General features: G+C 53.1%; 1 non-coding gene across 1 annotated transcript; it reads right to left on the bottom strand.

Annotated features, from left to right (window-relative positions):
- Positions 1-10,229: 10,229 nt before the first annotated feature.
- On the bottom strand, positions 10,230-10,334 carry LOC115277140. The gene has a single exon (XR_003902247.1). It is a non-coding gene; the product is annotated as a U6 spliceosomal RNA (small nuclear RNA).
- Positions 10,335-19,915: the final 9,581 nt, after the last annotated feature.

Below are 19,915 nucleotides of genomic sequence, written 5' to 3'. Positions count from 1 at the left end.
GGGGGGGGGGGGGGGGGGGGGGGGGCCCTGCCTTGCCCCAGACCACGCTGCACGGAAGTGACGGAGCTGGGGCTGGTGCCTGCCCCGAGAGTCCACTCGGTATCCCCGTGCCAGCCCGCTGTCCCCACAGACTGTCGGCGCTGGTTCCGGCTGCGGCTCCCACCGACAGCTATGGCCCTGGCCCTGCCGGCACCTTCCAGTCCCTTCCCCCGGCACTCAGCTCGCTGCCTGCACGTCTGGGCTGTCTCCAGGGCCTCATGACTATGAACGTTTCCGTGGGATAGGACCCAGGAGCCCCTGAGGGCGGGGTGCGGCCCTCACCTTAGCTCCTGAAGCCCACGGGCTGAGCACCAGTGCACAGGAGCCCAGGGCCCCCAGCACCGCCCCTCTGGGTTTCCCGGGCTGGCCGCGAATCGCCTAATGGAGCCAGCCGCCTAAAATAGAAAAGCTGACACCGGGAAATGCCAAGGGCCAAAGTCCAAGTGCCATGACCTGCGCTCTCCCCACCAGCTGCAGGGGGCTCCCTCCTTCCCAAGGAGCCTCAGTGGCCCCTCTGTCTGCCACCCCTACCCTCTGGGGTCTTTAAATAGGTCTCCCATCCCCCAGGCCTTCGCAGGGAATGAAGCCCAGTCTTCCCTGAGGCAGCGTGAGGCCTGGGGCAGCCAGCTGGCAGCTGTCATCCTGGTGAGCCCCACCTTGGGGGACAGAATTGGAGGCCAGAGCCGAGCGCTCACAGCCCGCGAGCAGCCGGTGCAGGCACCGGCCCTCTGTGCTTCTCCTTTGGGAAGCGGGGGCAGACTTGAAATTGGGGCTGTTTGGTTGTCTGGGCCAGAGGAGGTGGGGTGTGGATGGTTCTGGATAGTTCCAGCCCCAGACTTAGGTTCCCTGGCAGTCTCTGGTGTCCCGTAAAAGCCTGCCGGGGGCCGAGTGGGAGGGACTATGAGGGTGGTCGAGGTCTACTGAACAGACAGAAACAGTGCTCCCCAGAACCAAAACGGAAGACAGACCCCGGTGCCTGCTTCGCACACGCACCCTGCGGTAACTCCTCCCGGGACCGCTCCCCCAAAGCCGCGGCCCGGCGCGAGGCTGCGACGTTACTTCTAAGGATGAAACAACTGGAGACAAAGGTCCACCCCAGGGGAAGAGGCGAGGCAGTCATGCTCCCTCAGATACTGGAACATTCTGCAGCCACAAAATGCACGAGGAGGCTGGGAGGCTATTCCAGCGGGGGGCCGGGGGGGGCGGTCCTGGCATTTTGAGAGAAAAAAAGCAATGGAAGAGCGGGCCCAGGCTGACAGAATTTCTGTAAAACACAGCTACGTGTGGGGACAAAGAATCTTCCAGAGCAGGGCCTCTGGAGGAGGCAGAAGCCATCACAGGGCGCCCAGGGGAGGGGGCCGCAGGGGACCGCTGTCAACCTTGCTTGCATGTCGCCCAAATTCGTCCAAGCGATGCCCCGCTTTCGTTACTAAAGAACATGAGCCTGGGTCTCGCACGCGCCCACAGTGGGTGGAGGATGCTGTGCCGGCAGAAGCTCCGCTCTCCTGTCGAGCGTCACCGGCGCCCCCCCCCCCCGCCGCCTCGCCACCAGCCGCCCAGGTGGGTAGGAGGCTGGCCCTCGGGAGCTCCCTGTCTAGGGGGACGGGCGGCCCCACTGGCGGGTTGGTAGAAAGTCAAGGAGGCCTTCCCAGACCACATTTGACCGGAGGTACCCAAGAGGCAGGGGCTGCCCCAAAACAGGATGCAGGCATTTTGGGGGAAGAACAGGCTGTGTAAACAAAGGCCAATGCTGAGAGGCGGGGAGGCTGGGAGAGCGTGGAAGACGGGAGGGGAGAGGTGAGTGGAGCTCAACCAGCAAACCTCAGGACAGCGTGATCTTCAGAGACAGACGGGGAGGCTGGGGTGTGAGACAGCTCCGTGGCAGGGAGGCCGGTCCCCAGCGCCCCATGGTGGGGGGGTGGCACCAAGCTTGCAGAAGGTCACAGCGGCCCAAAGGATGAAGGAAAACAACCTTCTGGGGTAGCAGAGGAAACCGGGCCAAGAGCAGGGCCTGGGCTCAGACTGCGGGCCCCAAGACTGGCTGGGTCTCTCAGTGGCCCAGGCGCGTGGGCTCCGCTTCCTCCCTTGAAAAATGGTGCTGGCGCGGGGACAGGCCCCCCTGATGGCAAAGGCATCACGGGTCTGCAGCGGGTAGCCCGACCCTCAGTAGGAAATGCCCAGATGGGGTGGGCCTACTCCCGGGGGATCGGGCAGTCTCCAGAGGGTCCGGAGCCAGGCGTTTGCTGTTGGTGTAGTTCAAGGCTCTCGGAGTACAGGGGCCCCTGCCACCAGGCTGACACTGGCCAGTGGAGGGGTGGCAGAGGACGCCCTTGGCCACTGAGCTCCTCGCTTGGACCGCAGGGCAGAATCCCATATGCCCCCCATGTGTCTGGGCTGCAACTCTAACTGGCCGTCTAGAGGGTCCTACGTCTAGTCCTGACGTGACTGCTCTCTCTCCCCTTGGCTGAGACCTCAGCCACGCCTGGGGTCCCCCCTGCCACCCCACACAGCCTTTCTCTCTCCAGCGCCCCCAGATCCCCTGCCCAATGGCGAGCCTGCGGGAGGCTTTTTTGGCCAGCACTCCCCTCCTCGATGCTCTGGGGGGGGGGGCCGGGGTCAGGGCTGCCCCGTCGGCAGTGCCCGCGGGGCTAGGAAGCCGCTCTGCTGGCCCAGCACCCAGACGGCTCCAACTGCCCCCGGGTGCACATCCATCCCGCCCCCTGGCATTTCTGCTGGTCCCTCCCCTTGATGATCCGTCAGGTGTCCCCGTCCACACTTGAGCGCTGGAGAGGCCACGGGCATCTTCCCGGTCTCCGTGAAGCGCGCCCTGCTGCCCACACCCAGCTCTCCACGTCAGGAATCACGGCGTGAGCACGGCCGTGGGTGCGCACAGGCTCTGAGCTGCGCAGTGGCTGGAAGCTCGAGTTCCAGAGTCAGACACGCCCAGGCACCTCCCGGCACCTCAGTTTCCTCATCTGTAAAACGGGAATGGTCAGACCAACTTATCTGGTGTTCTAAGGATTCTTACACAATGACGTGCAACGCTTAGTGCAGGGCCTGGAGCCCGGGAAACGCCCAGAAGGTACGGTTGTTCACAGTCTTTCGGGTTTTTTTTTTCCTTTTTAAATCTGTCATAGGGGCGCCTGGGGGCTCAGTCAGTTAAGCCTCCGACTTCGGCCTAGGTCATGATCTCACGGTTCATAGGTTCGAGCCCCACGTCGGGCTCTGGACTGACAGCTTGGAGCCTGGAGCCTGCTTCTAGTTCTGTGTCTCCCTCGCTCTCTGCCCCTCCCCGCTCATGCTCTGTCTCTCTCTCTCTCTGTCTCTGTCTCTCAAAAATAAATAAATGTTAAAAAATTTTTAAAAATAAATAAATGCTAAAAAATTTTTTAAAATACATGTTTAAAACATTTTTTAAAAATCTGTCACATAATTGGATCTGGGAGGCCACGCAGCCCTGAGGGGCATGCACACGCCTACGCCTGGGTCACCAGGACCGTCAGACCCCACACCCTCAGGCTCCCTCCTGCTGCCCCTTGGCAGTCCGACCCGCCCCCATCCCAGGCCATCACCAACCAGTTCCTCCTCCCTAAGGTTCTGCCGGTTCGAGAATGGCCGCTATATGGAATCGCGCAGCCTGTGACCTTTGAGCCTGGCTTCCTCCGGGCAGCATCATGCCTCTGAGTGTCACCCACGTGGTTGTGTGCCCGGCCCATCCTTCTTCACTGCGCGGAGCGGCCGCCTTTCCCAGTGCGCTTGCTCAAGGCCCTTGAGGCTGTTTCCAGCCTGAAGCGACAGTGAACCGAGCCGCCAGACACCAGGTCTCCAAGCCTCCTGTGAACACACACTTCCGGTGTCCTCCAGTCTGCACGTAGGAGTTGGATTTTGCTGGATCTTCTGGCAACACCATCTTGCCAAGTGAGTAGCAGCCCCCGTTTGGTGTCCTGCCACCTGCGCCACAGCCCCGGCGGCTCTGAGCCTCGCCAGGACCCGCCAGGACCCGCCAGGACCCAGGAGTAGCCTCTTGCGGGTTTGTCCCATGGTCTTTTATTGTGGAGAAACACGCATGCCATAAAATTGACCCTTTTAGCCATTTTTTAAGCATATGATTTAGTGGCATCGAATAGTCAGCACGTGAGTGTGCAGCCATCCCCATGTCCATTTCCAGAACTTTTTCAGCATCTTAAACTCTACCCACTAAACACAAACTTCCTATCCCCCCTCCCCCACGCCTCTGCTCCTGATAACCTCTCTCTTCCTTCCCGTCGCGATGAATGTGCCCATGCTAGGCATTTTACATAAAGGGAATCGTGGGGCATTTGCCCCTGTAGGTCTGGCCTGTTAGCATGACGTCTTCAAGGTCTGTCCTGCTCTAGCAGGCGTCAGGGCTCCGCTCCGTTTCATGGGTGGATGATGCTCTATCGAGGGTCCGCCGCATTTTGTAACGTAGCTCTTGACGGACAGCCGAGGTGTTTCCGTCTCTGGCTCTCATGAGTAAGGCTGCTGTGAACTTGGGGGTGCAAATATCTGTTTGAGTCCCTGCTTCCAATTCTTGTGGGGCATCCTACTGTGGCTTTGACTTGCATTTCCCTGTGGCTAATGATGTGCCTTTCTCTGTACCTTCTTTGGTGAAGTGTCTGTTTAAACATTTTGCTTGTTTACGTGGGCTGTTGGTCTTCCCACTATTGAGTCGTGAGAGTTACTTCCGGAGGATGGACACCATCCTTTGTCGGACGTGTAATTTATGAATGTCTTCAGCCAGTCTGGCTCTCATCTTCATTTGCCTGGATGGGTCTCTCTCAAAGCAAAGCTTCTTATGCTTTGATGAAGTCTCCTCTTTTTCTTCCAAAAGGGGCATAGTTTTTACATCTTCACAGTCAGATCTTCGATCCAGGTTGAGTAAGTGTTTGCAGTAGGGGTGAGGCATCGGTTTAAGGCTCAACCACTTAAAAAAAGTTTTTTTTTAACGTTTATTCATTTTTGAGAGACAGAATATGAGCAGGGGAGGGGCAGAAAGAGAGACACAGAGTCCGAAGCAGGCTCCAGGCTCTGAGCTGTCAGCACAGAGCCCGACGCGGGGGTCAAACCCACAAACTGTGAGATCGTGACCTGAGCTGAAACCAGATGCCCAACCAGCTAAGCCACTCAGGCCCCCCTTGGCTCAACCACTTTCAATCGTGCACTCTGAAAGACCGGTGTTAGGTACACAGACATCTAGGACTGTTACAGACTCTTGGTGAATTGACACTTTAATCTTTATGTAGTGTCCCTCTTTATCCCTGGTAATTTTCTTCGCTCTGGAACGTACTTTGATATTAACCCGGCCACGCCAGCCTCCTTGACTGGTATTTGTATCAATCAGTTTCTATCCTGTGATTTTTAACCCACCTCTATCATAATTGTAGCTTGGTATAGACAAGCTATTGTTGGGACACGGATTTTTATCCATTGGGTTATTTGACTATGTGTTTTGTATGTATAGTTTTTTGTTTTGTTTTTTGAGGGCGAGAGAGAGAAAGCATGCTTGAGTGGGGGAAGGGCAGAGGGGGAGAGAGGGAGGGAGAGAGAGAGAGAGAGAGAGAGAGAGAGAGAGAGAGAGAGAAACTCAAGCAGGCTCCATGCTCAGCACAGAGCCTGATGTGGGGCTCCATCCCATAACCCTGGGATCACGACCCAAATTGAAATCAAGAGTTGGAAACTGAGCCACTCGGGTGCCCTTGTGTGTATAGTTTTTAAGCAGAATTTTTAGGGACTAAAATAAGTGTGTTTCACAGTTTACAGAATGTCAATATTTTAGCACCTCCAGGAGGTCATAGAGCCTCACCAGCACACTGATCCCTTCCCTTTGCCTCCTTCTCTTTTATGTTGTTTCCTGAGTCTGAACCACGTACACTGACTACCCCACCAAACAGTGCAGTGTCTTCTTCTTTCAGCCATCACACACTTCTCTTAAAATTTAAAAGGATGTTTACCTAGATATTTACAATGTCTGTCGCTCTTCCAACATTCCTGACATTCCAAATGTCCCTCTTGCCTGAGAACTTCCCCTAAGCAGCTCTGCCGCTCAGAATGGCTTCCGTTCCTGCATCTGAGAAGGTCTTTATCCTTCGTGATGGATATCTTTGCCGGATTGAAAACTTTTCCTTCCAGCACATTGTAAATGTTATTCCACTTTCTTGTTGCCTCCATAGTTCCCAATGAGAAATCTGCTGTTATTCTTTTGTTTTCTCGATACTTTTTGATAAGGGATGCTTCTCTCTTACCGCTCTCAAGATTTCTCTCTTTGCCTTTAATGGTTGGCAGTTCAGCCGCGAGGTGTCTTGGTGTGCATTCCTTGGGGCCAAAGAGCCCCCACAGCTGTCTCTCTGCTTTTCAGAGTCTTCTTATGTTATTTATATAAAGTTCAGGATGCTTTATTGTACTTAGCAGAAAATGCAGAGAAGTATGTCTCTGCTCCATCTTCCCAGAAACAGAAGTCATTTAAGTTTGGTAAATACCATCAAGTAGCCCTCCAGAAATGCTGCTGGCTAACCTAGAACTAGGAAATGGTATATCTTGAGCCTGCTTTAGACAGATACATGTAGAAATGGGCTCAGGACTTCCCTACATCTCAATGCCTGCATGTTGTAGTTAATCAATGTTGAATGGGTGGATGGGTGGATGGATGGATGGATGGATGAGTGGATGGGTGGGTGGATGGTGGATGGGTAGGTGATGGATGGATGGGTGGATAGGTGGATGGGTAGATGGGTGGGTGGATGGATGGATGGGTGGGTGGATGAGTGGATGGGTGAATGGATGGGTGGATAGGTGGATAGGTGGATGAATGGATGCATAGATGGATGGATGGATGGATGGAGGGATTGATAGATGGATGGATGAATGGATGGAGGGAGGGAGGGAGGGAGGGATGGGGGGATGGGGGATTGATAGATGGATGGATGGATGGATGGATGGGGGGATTGATGAATGGGTGGATGGATGGATGGGTGGGTGGGTGCGTGGGTGGGTGGATGGATGGATAGATGGGTGGGTGGGTGGATGGATGGATGGGTGGGTGGGTGGATGGATGGATGGGTGAGTGGTGGATGGATGGATGGATGGATGGGTGGGTGGGTGGATGAATGGATAGATGGGTGGGTGGGTGGATGGATGGGTGGGTGGATGAGTATATGAGTGGATGGATAGGTGGATGGATGGATGGGTAGATGGGTGGATGGATGGGTGGATGGATGGATGGATGGATGGATGGATGGGTGGATGGATGAATGGGTGGATGGATGGGTGGATGGATGAATGGATGGATGGGTGGGTGAATGGATGGATGGATGGATGGATGGATGGACGGACAGAATATAAGACAGGCAATCAGAAGACCAATACATGGTCCAGTTGAGATACCACAGCATCATTGGTGGCCATGATACAAATAGCCATTACTGAGTGTGTCCACTTTGCAGGTAAACGTTTGTGCCACATGATCTCACTTCATCCCCAAAAGAGACATGCCCATTTGAGAGAGGAGGAAAACATGGGCAGAGAGATCTAATACTGAGCTGCAATCCAAGCCCAGAGACCCCTGGTTCATGGACCCACGATGTCATGAGAAAGAATTCCCCAGGAGAAGGAGATGACCAAGCCAAAGTGTCCTGCTGACGATCAGGGGTTTTCCTGCCAGAGGGAACGTCAGTTGAGCACATTTCAAAATCTTGCCCCTGAGATAGAAATCCAGGCTCTGCTGTGTTCATGTATCCAACAAGTATTGATCAAGTGTTTGCTCTGCGCCGAACCATGTGCCAGGTGCTGAGGGCACGCCATGATCTTTGTCCTCAGGGCCATTGGAGCATCTGAAATCACCCTCCCCCACCCTGGGTGCCCCACCCCACACTCAGCCCTCCAGTCCTGAAGATTCTATAAGTAGCAACAAACACTGGTGGTGGGCATCCAGACCACGGGGAAGAGAGCAAAGCCGGAGGAAATGACCCCGGAGCATGAGGGACACTCAGCTCCGGCTACAGCTTAGTTCAGCTTCGAGAGAGCCCAGCCCCACCTGACTCAGCGAGTCCAGTCTGTGCATTTGTGAGGTAGGCTCATGCCACTCAAGCCCGGCAGCTAGGTTTCCTGGGAGTCCTGAGGCCCGCCTGCAGCCCTCCTCTGGCTCAGTCTCCCCACCGACTAATAAGTTTGCATCCATTCCTCCCTCTTCTCCATTTCCTCCATTAGTCGCAGTTTGGTGAAGGTGGGGAGCGGCGTTTCCTCTAATGTCTGAGGCTCTGAGGGCTGCATGTCATTTCCGGGGAGTGAGCATCTCATCCTGTGCTAATCCCAGATTCGCCACGTGTGTTGACAACTGGGGGCCAGGCCTGGCTGCTCACTGCAGCCCGGATCGCCAGGCTGCTGGCAGCCCTGGGTGCCAGCCCTGGGTGCCCAGTCTGGCACTGGAGACCGGGGCGGGTCTGCCAGGCCCTGCGGGAATCTGGTCGCCATGGTGACGCCCCTCCACCAGCATCACCATTCTGCCCCATTTGGACGCTCCCGTATTGGAGTCCTCTCCTCTGTCCTGGAACCCCACTCCTACAGCAGGAGGCGCCACTGGGGAGACGATCTCTGCACATCGTCACATGCCGCATGGTCACCAAGAAGATGGCTGCGGTGGCTCGCTCCGAAGGTTCCTTGTAGAGCCAAGGTTCCCTGTCCCCGTCAGCCTCAAAGGCTCTAAACTACCTTGACTTCCCTCTGCAGAGACCTCACCTTTGTTCCAACTACGTAGCTGCTGGTATAATTATGGTTTTAGGTCCCTTTGCCTCTCTCGAGGGCAAGTTCTGTGAGGCCGGGCCCTCCTCCCGCCGTGTGCCCCTCCCCCACCCCCTGGAGACGAGCAGAGGCTTGACAAACTGCTCTGTGCTGGACAGAAGGACGCAGAAATGTTTTATGAACACTGACTTTATTCCTGGTGCCCTTAGGCAGCGGGTATACAGGAGGTGCTTAATAATGACTTACAAAGAGATTAAGTTAGTCAGCTGGAGAGTGGGAGTGACAGCCTTTGAGAGTGTTGTGGCGCCAGAAAGTAAGGAAGCTGCTGGAACAGACACTGGCGTCGACACTGACAGACAAAGGGAGCTGCTCCTCGCGGGGGGCGGGGGCTGGCACAGTCGGGAGAAGCAGGGAGAGGGGGTCTCAGAGAGTGTCCCCCAGCCTGGGCTCGTCGGGGGTTTTCTCACGAGGAGACTGGGATTACGGGTTTTGGAAAGAAGGCCACAGAGGTGAAGACCCTTCTCGCCCGCCCCCGCCCCCCCTGGGGCCCCGCCGTGCCCGGGGGTCAGCGTGCCTCTCAGGTGCCACCTTGTAAGGTAGCCATCCTACTGCCGTCATCTTTGTGGGCGCCCTTCCAATTCTAAAGGCAGATTGCCCTGAATGTGACCGTGGCCTCCGTCCTGCTGAGCGCAGGGACCCCGGAGGGAGGGGCCCGCGCTGGTCCGAGGGGCTCATCCTCTCCTCCAGATGGAGGGCAAAGGTAACGTGGGGCTGCTACCCGGGTCCAAGGCTGCTCCTCACCCCAAAACCCCGGACCCATTGAGCAGCCCCTCCCCACGCCCCCTCCCGCCAGCCCCTGGCCGTCTGCTTCCTGTCTCCACGGTTTGCGCATGACGGGTATTCGTCGTCACGGAAATCCGACGGCGTGCGGTCCTTGCTGGCTCCTTGCTGGCCTCTGTCACTCAGCGCGGCGTCTTCGGAATCCGTCCAGTCGTCACGGATGCCAGTGCTCCGTCCCTTTTATGGCCGAATCGTATCCCACGCGCGGACATCCTACATTCTCTTAATCATTCACCGCTTGGCAGACATTGGGGTTCTTTCCCCCTTTTGGCTCTTACGAACAACGCTGCTGTAAACGTTGGGGGAAAACCCTGCGATCCGCTGCTCCCGTGCCTCCCGGGTCCACACCCGCGAGTGGCACGCGGAGGGGGAGGCCAGTTCTGCGCGTACCTTCCAGGAAATGGCTGCTCCACCTCACATCCCCCCAGTCCCAAGTACAAGGGCTCCGGTGTCTCCACTCCTTCCCAGCGCTGCTTACCTCCCTTTTTTGTTGTTTGTTTGTTTGTTTGTTTTTCTTTTACAGTTTATTGTCAAGTTGGCTTCCATGTAACACCCAGTGTTCATCCCGACCACGCCCATCAGCCCCTCCCCCGTCAGAAAAATCTGGAAGCTTCCCGAATCTTAGTGTCATCCTTGGGCAGGGGCCATACTAATCCTCTCTGTCGCGTTCCAATTTTTAGTATCTGTGCTGCCCAAGCAGCTCTTGTTTTGTTTTCTAATAGCCACCCTCCCGGGTATGAAGCGGGGTTCTCACTGCGACTTTGACTTTGACATTCTTGATGACTAATGGCGCTGAGGATCTTTTCCGGCGCTAGTTGCTCGTTTCTAGATCTTCTTTGGAGATACAAAGGTCCACGAAGTCTTCTTAAGGTCTTAGGAATTAAGATCTGTTCCAGCCTTTTGCCTGTTTTTAAGTTGAGTTGCTGGTCTTTCGGCTGTCATGTTATGAGTTCTTCGTATATTTCGGATACTAGACTCATCAAGCACAGGATTTGCAAATATTTTCTCCCATTCTTTGGGGGTGTCTCGTCACACTCTTCCATGCCCTTGGATGCACGGAAGGTTTTAATTTTGATGAAGTCAAATGGATCTGTTTTTTCCTGTGTTGCTCATGTTTTGGCTTAATATCCAAGAATCTGTGGCCAAGTCCAAGGTCCTGTAGATATATGCCTACGGTTTCTGCTCAGAGTTTTATGGTGTTAGCTTTTACCTTTAGATCTCTGACCCGTTTGGAGTTCATCTCTGTGTAGGGTGTGAGGAAGGGGTTTGGTTTTATTCTCTAGCACGCGGATATCCAGCTAGCCCAGCACCAGGGGCAGAAAAGAGGATTCTTTTCTGTGCACGTCGGTGTCCACATTTTTTCTTCTGAGGACGGCACCTGTCATCTTTGAGTTGGGCCCGCCCTAATGACCTCGTTTTAACATAAATGCCTCTTGAGAGACCCTATCTCCAATTACAGGCACATTCTGAGGTCAGCGAGGGTTATGGCTTTCATATAAGAATTTGGAGGGGGACAGAATCCAGCCCGTAACACGGTCGTCTTTTTCCCCTAGTTCTTATAACGTGGCATATTGCGTTAATCGATATTCATGTGTTGAACTACTCTTTCATTCCTGCAATAAGTCTCATTTGTTGTGTAATCCTTTTAGTATACTGCTTGCTGGTATTTTGTTGAGGATTTTTATGCCTGTTTCCACAGGGGATATTGGTCTGTAGTTTTTTCTTTAATTTTTGATATTTATTTTTGAGAGAGAGAGAGACAGACAGAGTGTGAGCAGAGGAGGGGCAGAGAGAGAGAATCTGAATCTGAAGCAGGCTCCAGGCTCTGAGCTGTCAGCACAGAGCCTATGCAGGGCTCAGACTCACGAACTGTGAGATCATGACCAGAGCCGAAGTCGAATACTTAACTGACTGAGCCACCCATGCACGCTGTTTGTTGATTTTTTAAAAAGTAGGCTCTACATCCATGTGTGAAGCCCAATGCAGGGCTTGATCCCACGACCCTTAGATCAAGACCTGAGCTGAGATCAAGATTGGACACTTAACTGACTGAGCTACCCAGGTGTCCCTGCTGATTTCTAAAAAAGCTTTTCATTTAGTTGGTCCTCTCCCTTGCTTTTCTATTATTTATTTTACCCATCTCCTCTCTAATCTGTATTGCTTCTGTCTGCTAGCTTTGAGTTTAGTTTGCTCCTTTTCTAGTTGCTTTTGGTGGGAGTTTAGGTGATTAATCTGAGGTGTTTTCTCTTTTTTAATATAATCACGTATAGCTATGAATTTCTCTCTGGTTGCTGCTTCTGCCGAACCCCATATGTCTTGGTAGGTTTGGATTTTTTCAATTGTTTAGTATTTCCTTCTATAAAAATTTTTTAAAAAACATTTTACTTTATTTTTTGAGACAGAGTGTGAATGAGCGAGGAGCAGAGAGAGCAGGAGACACGGAATCTGAAGCAGCTCCAGGTTCCGAGCTGTCAGCTCAGAGCCTGGCGTGGGGCTTGAACCCACAAACCGTGAGATCATGACCTGAGCCGAAGTTGGACGCTCAACTGTCCAAGCCCCCCAGGCACCCCTGTTTAGTATTTTCTCATTTCCTTCTTGACTTCTTCTTTGACCCATTGTTTGTTTCGGTGTGTGTTGTCTGATTTCCACATACTTATGAATTCTCAAATTTTATTTCTTTTACTGATTTCTCACTTCATTTGGCTGTGGTCAGAGGAGATACCTTGTATTGTTTCAATCTTTTAAATATGTGTTTAGAAATAAAAAATGTTTTTAAATTTTTTTTAACGTTTATTTATTTTTGAGAGACAGAGCATGAGCGGGGGAGGGGCAGAGAGAGAGGAGACAGAATCGGAAGCAGGCGCCAGGCTCTGAGCCGTCGGCACAAATCATGAGATCATGAGCTGAGCTGAAGTCAGACGCTTAACTGATTGAGCCACCCAGGCCTGGTCACTGTTTAAGTGGAATATGTTTTTCTATTATTTTACTTTTAACTTGTTTGTTTCTTTGGTTCTAGTCTCTTGTTGACAGCATATGGTTGGATATGGGTACCCCCTGACCCACACCCCCCCCTTTAGCCATCCTGTCAATCACTGCCTTTTAATTAGATAATTTAATCCATTTACATCTCATGTAACCACCTATACAGAAGCCTTTCCGTGGTTTTGGTGTTCAGGTTTGATATTCTTCCATCACTGTCTTCTTCTGTGTTAGATATTTGCTACTGAACCATTTTCTTTTCTTTTTCTAAATATCCTTTAGTTATTTTCTTATCGGTTTCCCTGTAAATTACAATTAACATATTAATGTATATAAAAACTATTTTGTATTGGTTTCACTCACAAAAGTGACGCTTCTGTATCAGGCTGTCCTTCCTCATGTTATGTTACAGATTACATCTTCATGTTTTCCACTGACGTAGATTTATAACTATTGTTTTGGGTAGTTGTCTTTTTTCTTTTTAACGTTTGTTTATTTTTGAAAGAGAGAGAGAGAGAGAGAGGAAGTGGGTGAGGGGCAGAGAGAGATGGAAACACAGAATCTGAAGCAGGCTCCAGGCTCTAAGCTGTCAGCACAGACACGGGACTCAAACTCAGGAACTGTGAGATCATGACCTGAGCTGAAATCAGATGCTTAACTGACTGAGCCACCCAGGCGCCCCTGTGTAGTTAGCTGTCTTTTAAATCAGGTGGAAAAAGAGGTGCCACTAACCAAAAATATATTAATCTAACTTTTGTATTTACTGCTCTTTATTTCTTCATGTGGATTCAAGTTACTCTCTCTTGTCCATTCTTTTATCAATGGGCAGGTTTCCTGGCAACAAATTCTCAGTTTTGTTAATCTGCAAAGGTCTTGATGTCTCCTGCTTTGCAAGAGAGTTTTGCCGGAAATGGAATTCTTGGTTGACAGGATTTTCTTCTTTTAGCACTTTGCGTATCTCGCCATGCTGCAATCCTGCTTCCTTGTTTAACTTTATCCATTCATTTTGAGAGAGAGAAAGTGTGAGCAGGGGAGGGAGAAGGAGAGAGAGCATGTCCCAAGCAGGCTGCGCACTGTCAGCACAGAGCCCCACACGGGGCTCAAACTCCCGAACTGTGAGATCATGACCTGAGTTGAAACCAAGAATTGAATGCTTTACCAACTGAGCTGCCCAGGCGCCCCGCTTCATGGCTCCGGGTAACAGACACGATCCGGATCCTAGTGAGCACAGCAGCCAATACCTAACCCGCAAGAAGGCAGCGACTCCTCTCGTTCTGCTCCCAGGATGCTCTGTCTTCCGACATTTTGACGACAGGGGACAGATCTCTTGGAGTTTATCCCACTGTGGACAAACCTTCCGAGCTTCTTGGCTATGCAAACTTTTGTCTGCTATCAGATGTTCATAAAATATTCTTTCTTCCCCAATGCTTCTGCAATCCCCTTTGTACGTACGTCAGCACGCATGGTAGCGTTCTGCCGGCCTCCTAGGCTCTGCTGGTTTTTCTTTCTCTTCCTCAGTTTGGATAATCCCCGTGACTTATCATTAAGTTCTTTGACTGTTTCTCCTGCTTGCTCAACTCTGCTACGGGACCCCTCTAGTGAATTTTTTGTTTCAGTTGTTGCTCTTTCTGAATCCAGAATTCCTACTTGGTTCCCTTTTGTGATTCCTATCCTTTTACTGCTGGTCTCTATTTGGTGAGACATTGTGCTTACGGCCCCCTTACCTCTGTCTGGTTTCCCGAGCCCCTGAGCACGCTGACAGAGTTGATTTGAAGTCTTTACCCAGCAAGCCCAGCGCTCTGGCTCCCGACGGACACACTCCCCGTGTGCGGGCCACACATTCTTGTTTGTTTGCGTGCCTCATGATTTTTCTTTGTTCTTGTTGGAAACCGGACACTCTGTGTATTATCAGGTGGCAGCTCTGGGAATCGGATTCTCCTCCCTCCCTGGGGTCTGTGGCTGACGGCTGCTGTTGGTGCCTGATTTTTCCAAACGAACTTTTTAAGTATTCTGTGCCGTGTGTGGCCAGTATAGTGTCTGTTTGATCATCTTAGTGGCCAGCTAGTTACTCAATAGAAATTTCATGCAAGGCTGAGATTATACTGCGTCTTCCTTGATTGCCTTCCCAGTTTATGTGAACCTTTGACTAGTTTCCAGAGTTCAGATGAAGTTTACTCGGACAGTGTTTGCCAGATCAGCTGCCGTTTCCGCGGCGTTCGGGGCCCTTGGCGCTCTCTGCTCTGCCGTCTGTGCTGACTTCATCTCACCTGATTGCCGGGCAGATCGCTTTTCCCGGATGTCTTTGGTTCCTCCCTGATACATTTAGGGGCGCATTGATGCTTGTTGATCCTACTTGTGACTTGTGCTTGAAGGATACATTTCCTCCACCTGTTTGGTTCAAGTCTCACCTATTATCTGTACAAATACTTCTTCTCCTCTTGAACCCTTTTCTTAAACAATTTTTTTAATGTTTTTATTTATTTTTGAGAGAGAAAGATATTGCATGAGTTGGGGAGGGCCAGAGAGAAACAGAGACACAGAATGCGAAGCAAGCCTCAGGCTCCGAGCTGTCAGCACAGAGCCCGACGCGGGGCTCGAACTCATGAACCATGAGATCATGACCTGAGCCGAAGTCAGACACTTAACCGACTGAGCCACCAGGCGCCCCTCTTAAAAATTTTTAAATGCTTATTTATTCTTGAGAAATAGAGAGAGACAGCATGAGCAGAGAGGGGCAGAGACGGGGGAGACACAGAATCCGAAGCAGGCTCCAGGCTCCGAGCTGTCAGCACAGAGCCTGATGCGGGGCTTGAGTCCACGAACCACAAGATCATGACCTGAGCCGAAGTCAGACGCCCAACCGACTGAGCCACCCTGGCGCCCCTCCCCTTTAATTCTTAATTCTATCTGGAGTTCCTATTAGAAGGGTTAGGTCACCCCCTTTCCTGTCTCTTAAATGAATTTTCCAAGTTTTATATTTTCCACCTCTTTGCTCCTCTAAGCTCCATTCTGGTTGATTTCTTCCGATCTCTCTTTTGGGAACTAATTCTCTCTTCAACATTGTCTAAGCCACTGTGAATCCCTTCCTCTGAGTTTTAAATTTCCATGTAGCCCATACTTTTGGTTTCTAGAACTTCCAAGATTTTTTTTCAAAATTTCAATATTTTTGTTTGGCTTTTTTTTTATTACTTATTTTACATTTTCAATCATTCTGAACACACTTATCTTGTAGTCTTGGGGTTCCTTCTCCGAGGCAGGGGGTGTGAGGAGGGAATGTGGGCGGGGCCCTGACGTCACAGGCCATGTTGGGCTCTGTGCTGACAGTCCAGAGCCTGGAGCCTGCTTTGGATTCTGTGTCTCCCTCCTTCTCTGTCCCTTCCCGCCTCAAGCTGTCTCTCAAAAATAAATAAACATTTAAATAAAGGGAGAGAGAGAGAGAGAGAGAGAGAGAGAGAGAGAGGCAGGTCTATAGTACCCATCTTACAGTACCCGCGGCGGCAGAGAGGGGCTGGCACCACCATCTGCTAGTGCCAGGGCCACCTCCCCTTTGAGGGAGGATTCCAGGAGGCCAGAGGCTGGAGCACGTCCCCGGCCAGCCCTGTCTCTGTTGTATTATAACCAGGATTGTTTCTGCAAACAGAACTCAGGTTTCCATTCACAGCACTGCCCGCGTGACGTGGAAGAAAGTAAAGGCCCTCACAATCCCGGTCCCCACGCGGAGCTGCCCCGGCCACGCCAGCCCGGCTCCCTGGCTTCGTGCCGCTCCATCTTTCTCCATAGCACTGAGCACCGTGGGGCACCCTGCATGTCTTACTCATTTGTGATGGTTTGTGCATCCGTGGAGCATGTCAGCTCGATGGCAGCGGGTGCTGTGTCTTGTCCCCTGCTGTGTCTGCCCTGGAGGAGGCGCGACTTGGTGTGCCATGCCCCGGGCCAGGACCTCTGCAGCAGAGGAAGGAGCTGAAGCAGACTTCCCTCCATCTGTCCTCACAGCGATCTTGAGAGGCAGGTCTAGGGGCGCCTGGGGGGCTCAGTCAGTAGAGCATCCGACTTCGGCTCAGGTCATGATCTCACGGTTCATGGGTTCGAGCCCCATGTCGGGCTCTGTGCTGACAGTCCAGAGCCTGGAGCCTGCTTTGGATTCTGTGTCTCCCTCCTTCTCTGTCCCTTCCCGCCTCAAGCTCTGTCTCTCAAAAATAAATAAATATTTAAAAAGAGAGAGAGAGAGAGAGAGAGGCAGGTCTATAGTACCCATCTTACAGATGAGCAGACTGAGACTCTGGGGCCCACTGCCTGTCTTCCCACCCTGCCTCCGGCTGACTGCGACCACACTGCTGTTCCCCCCAGCCCTGTCACACCCGCAGCCTGCACACTGGGTGCTCTTAAGGACAGTACTATTACTTTTATGCAAATGGTCTTCCACTGAGGGGGGGGGCGGTGGCAGGGAACCCCGGGAAGTGAGAAGGCTCACCTCCAAACTCCACCCCCGAGGCTTTTCTAAGAAAACCACCAGCTAATGAACATGGGCACCTGCTTCCACAAACATGCACCCCGGCTCCCCTCCCAAACCGCAGCAGGCTCCTAGAGGAGATCTTGCAGGTGAAATGGGGATCCTCCCCTGGGTTCAAACCATGGCTCGGGGGCGTAGTTTAACCTCGCTGTGCCTCCATTTGCTTCCGCAAAGTGGGCACAGTAACCCCTACTTCGTAGAACTGTTTGGGGCTTCAGTGGAATGATACACCGTGTCTGGCACCCACTAAGTAGCCGTCAAATGACTGCACACTTAGAAACCCCTGCCCGTCACCCTCCGCAGCTCTCTGCAACCCAGCCTTTGTAGAGACAGAAGCTCCTTCAAAAAAAAAAATTTTTTTTTAACATTTATTTGTTGAGAGACAGAGCGGGAGCTGGGGGATGGCAGAGAGAGAGGGAGACACAGAATCGAAAGCAGGCTCCAGGCTCGGAGCTGTCAGCACAGAGCCGGATGCAGAGTTTGAACCTGCGAACCGTGAGATCATGACCGGAGCCAAAATCAGACACTTAACTGACTGAGCCTCCTAGGCGCCCCATGTGGGGCTCAAAACTCATTAAAAAAAAGTTTATTTATTTTTGAGGCGGGGAGGGGCAGAGAGAGAGAGAGAGAGAGAGAATCCCAAGCAGGAACTGGCCATCAGCGCAGAGCTGGACACAGGGCTCGAACCCACAAACTGTGAGATTGTGACCTGAGCTGAAATCGAGAGTCGAATGCCTAACCAGACCGCGCCACCCAGGAGCCCTACAATAACTGAAGTTTTAGGAGGCTCGTGTATAAACTCTAATGCAGTCACATAAACTGCTCTGTGCCTCCCGGGGCCTGGGGGGCAAAGACTGCCTGGAAGAGGAGGAGCCAGCTGAGGCCCTGGGCCCCATCCTGGCCTGAATTTGGGTTTATGCAGAGGTCCGAGCTTTAAGGCTTTAAGGCTTCCCCGCAGGGTGTGGTGTGGGGGTGAACAGGGCAGCCGTCTCAGCTGGAGGAGGTTTGCAGATGCAGGCTGCGGGGGGACAGGAGCGGGGGAGGACAGTCATTCATTCATGCCAGACCCCCGGGGATAGAGCTCTGCTGTCACACAGCTGCCACAATGGAGCGGGGACAGCCGGTAAACAGGCCCTGTACGCAAGAGGCACAGGCGGAGAGGGGAGCCACTTTTGCACACGCCCTCTCCCTCCGCAGCAGGGAGCTCAGGCTCTATTTCTGTGCTCCTTGACAGATGAGGAAACCACGGCTGGAGAGATTAAGTGACTCCATTCTGGGCACTCAGCAGTCCCCAGAGACCCAACCTCAGCGGTGCTGAGACTCCAAGAGCCTGGGCTGATTGGGGGACGGTCACTGGGGCCGCCCTGCGTCTCTTCCCGGCAGCCCTGCCTCTCAATAGGCCCCAGGGAGAGGCCACTGCACCCCTGCACCAGGCCTGACAGCTAGTTAGCCAGGGGCTGGGAGGCCCAAATGCCAGTCTCTGTCCCATTTCTCTTACAGATCCTGCTTCTAGGGATTTCCAGCCTCAACAGAGGTTACCCCAGCGAGCCACCGGGGCAGCACCAGTGGGCACGAGGAAGGGAAAGGTGGGGACCCGGGTCCTTCCCTCAAAGCCAGGTCCCTGGGGAGGGCCCAGGTTCTTGCTATCTTCCTGGTGCAGGTACTCTTTGGACCAACGGCTGCCCAAGGAGAGGCCTCAGGGTCCCAGGCATTCGGTCAGCAGCCTTGACAGCCTCTGCAGACTCCAACCAGGCTCTGCAAGGCCCAGAGCAGGTGGAGAGGCTCTTCGGGGTGGCCCGAGGAGGAGTAAGGTGGGGTCACCGGGGATGTCCCAGTCGGGAGGCCCAGACGACAGGAAAGGAACGTAGCCCTGGAGGTGACTAATACAGGAGTCTGTAAACCCGGAGGCGTGGGATTGGGACCACGGGCCTAAGGTGTCAACCTGCAGATTCTCACTATCCACTCTTTGACCCTCGCCCACTTTGGAAACTACCCCACCGGCACCTTGCTCTGGAGCCTTGCCCAGGTGCGTAAGGGGTCCTGGGCTCCCAGGGAAGGGGCAGCGCGGAGGGTCAGGGAAGGAACTGGCCTGTCCTGCAAGCTGTGTGTCCCAGGCCCCTGGGGCTCTGACATCTCAGTTCTCCCACATGTTAGCTCTGTGACCCAGAGCAAGTCACCCCACCTCTCAGAGCCTGTTTCCTCACCTGTAGGGCACGTGGGACGTTGAGGGAGGACAGAATGACAGAATGTCTCAGGGAAGCCCGCACTCTAATACTATTAAGGTGTGTACATTTCCGGAGGCAGCGCTCCTCTGCGCCCTGAAGTGAACCCAGTGACCCCAGGGGCTTGGGACGCGTCCACCTACACAAGGCAGCGACCTAGCAGTAGGCAGATTCAGCCAGCAGAGGAAAGCCTATTCTTACACGGTGTTATGGGGTGTGACATACATGACTTGCGTCCACCTTATAGCACAGCTGGATAAAAACGTACTTGTGTATACACCTGAGGAATGGCCACCCAAAACCAGACCCGGAACGTGTCCACGAGCTGAGGTTTTCAAAATACAGAAGAGCCAAGAGTCCCTATTTTTACCCTTGCGGCCACTCCTGGAATCTAAGGATGGGGACCTTTAGCTCATTCCTGCTCTTCCCGGTGCAGACGGGGAAACTGAGGCTGGCGGACCAGAGCTTCGGGCAGGGCTGTGAACACTCCCAGCTCCTGCGGTCCGGAGCCTTCTCCCACGCCGGCGGAATTGTGCTCTCGACCCCCAGCGCCAGGGGGACGCAAGCGGGG

The sequence above is a fragment of the Suricata suricatta genome, chromosome 13, assembly GCF_006229205.1.
Source record: "Suricata suricatta isolate VVHF042 chromosome 13, meerkat_22Aug2017_6uvM2_HiC, whole genome shotgun sequence".
Lineage (NCBI taxonomy): Eukaryota > Metazoa > Chordata > Mammalia > Carnivora > Herpestidae > Suricata > Suricata suricatta.
Note: the sequence above shows the minus strand (reverse complement) of the source record. Positions and strands in the feature narration are given on the sequence as shown.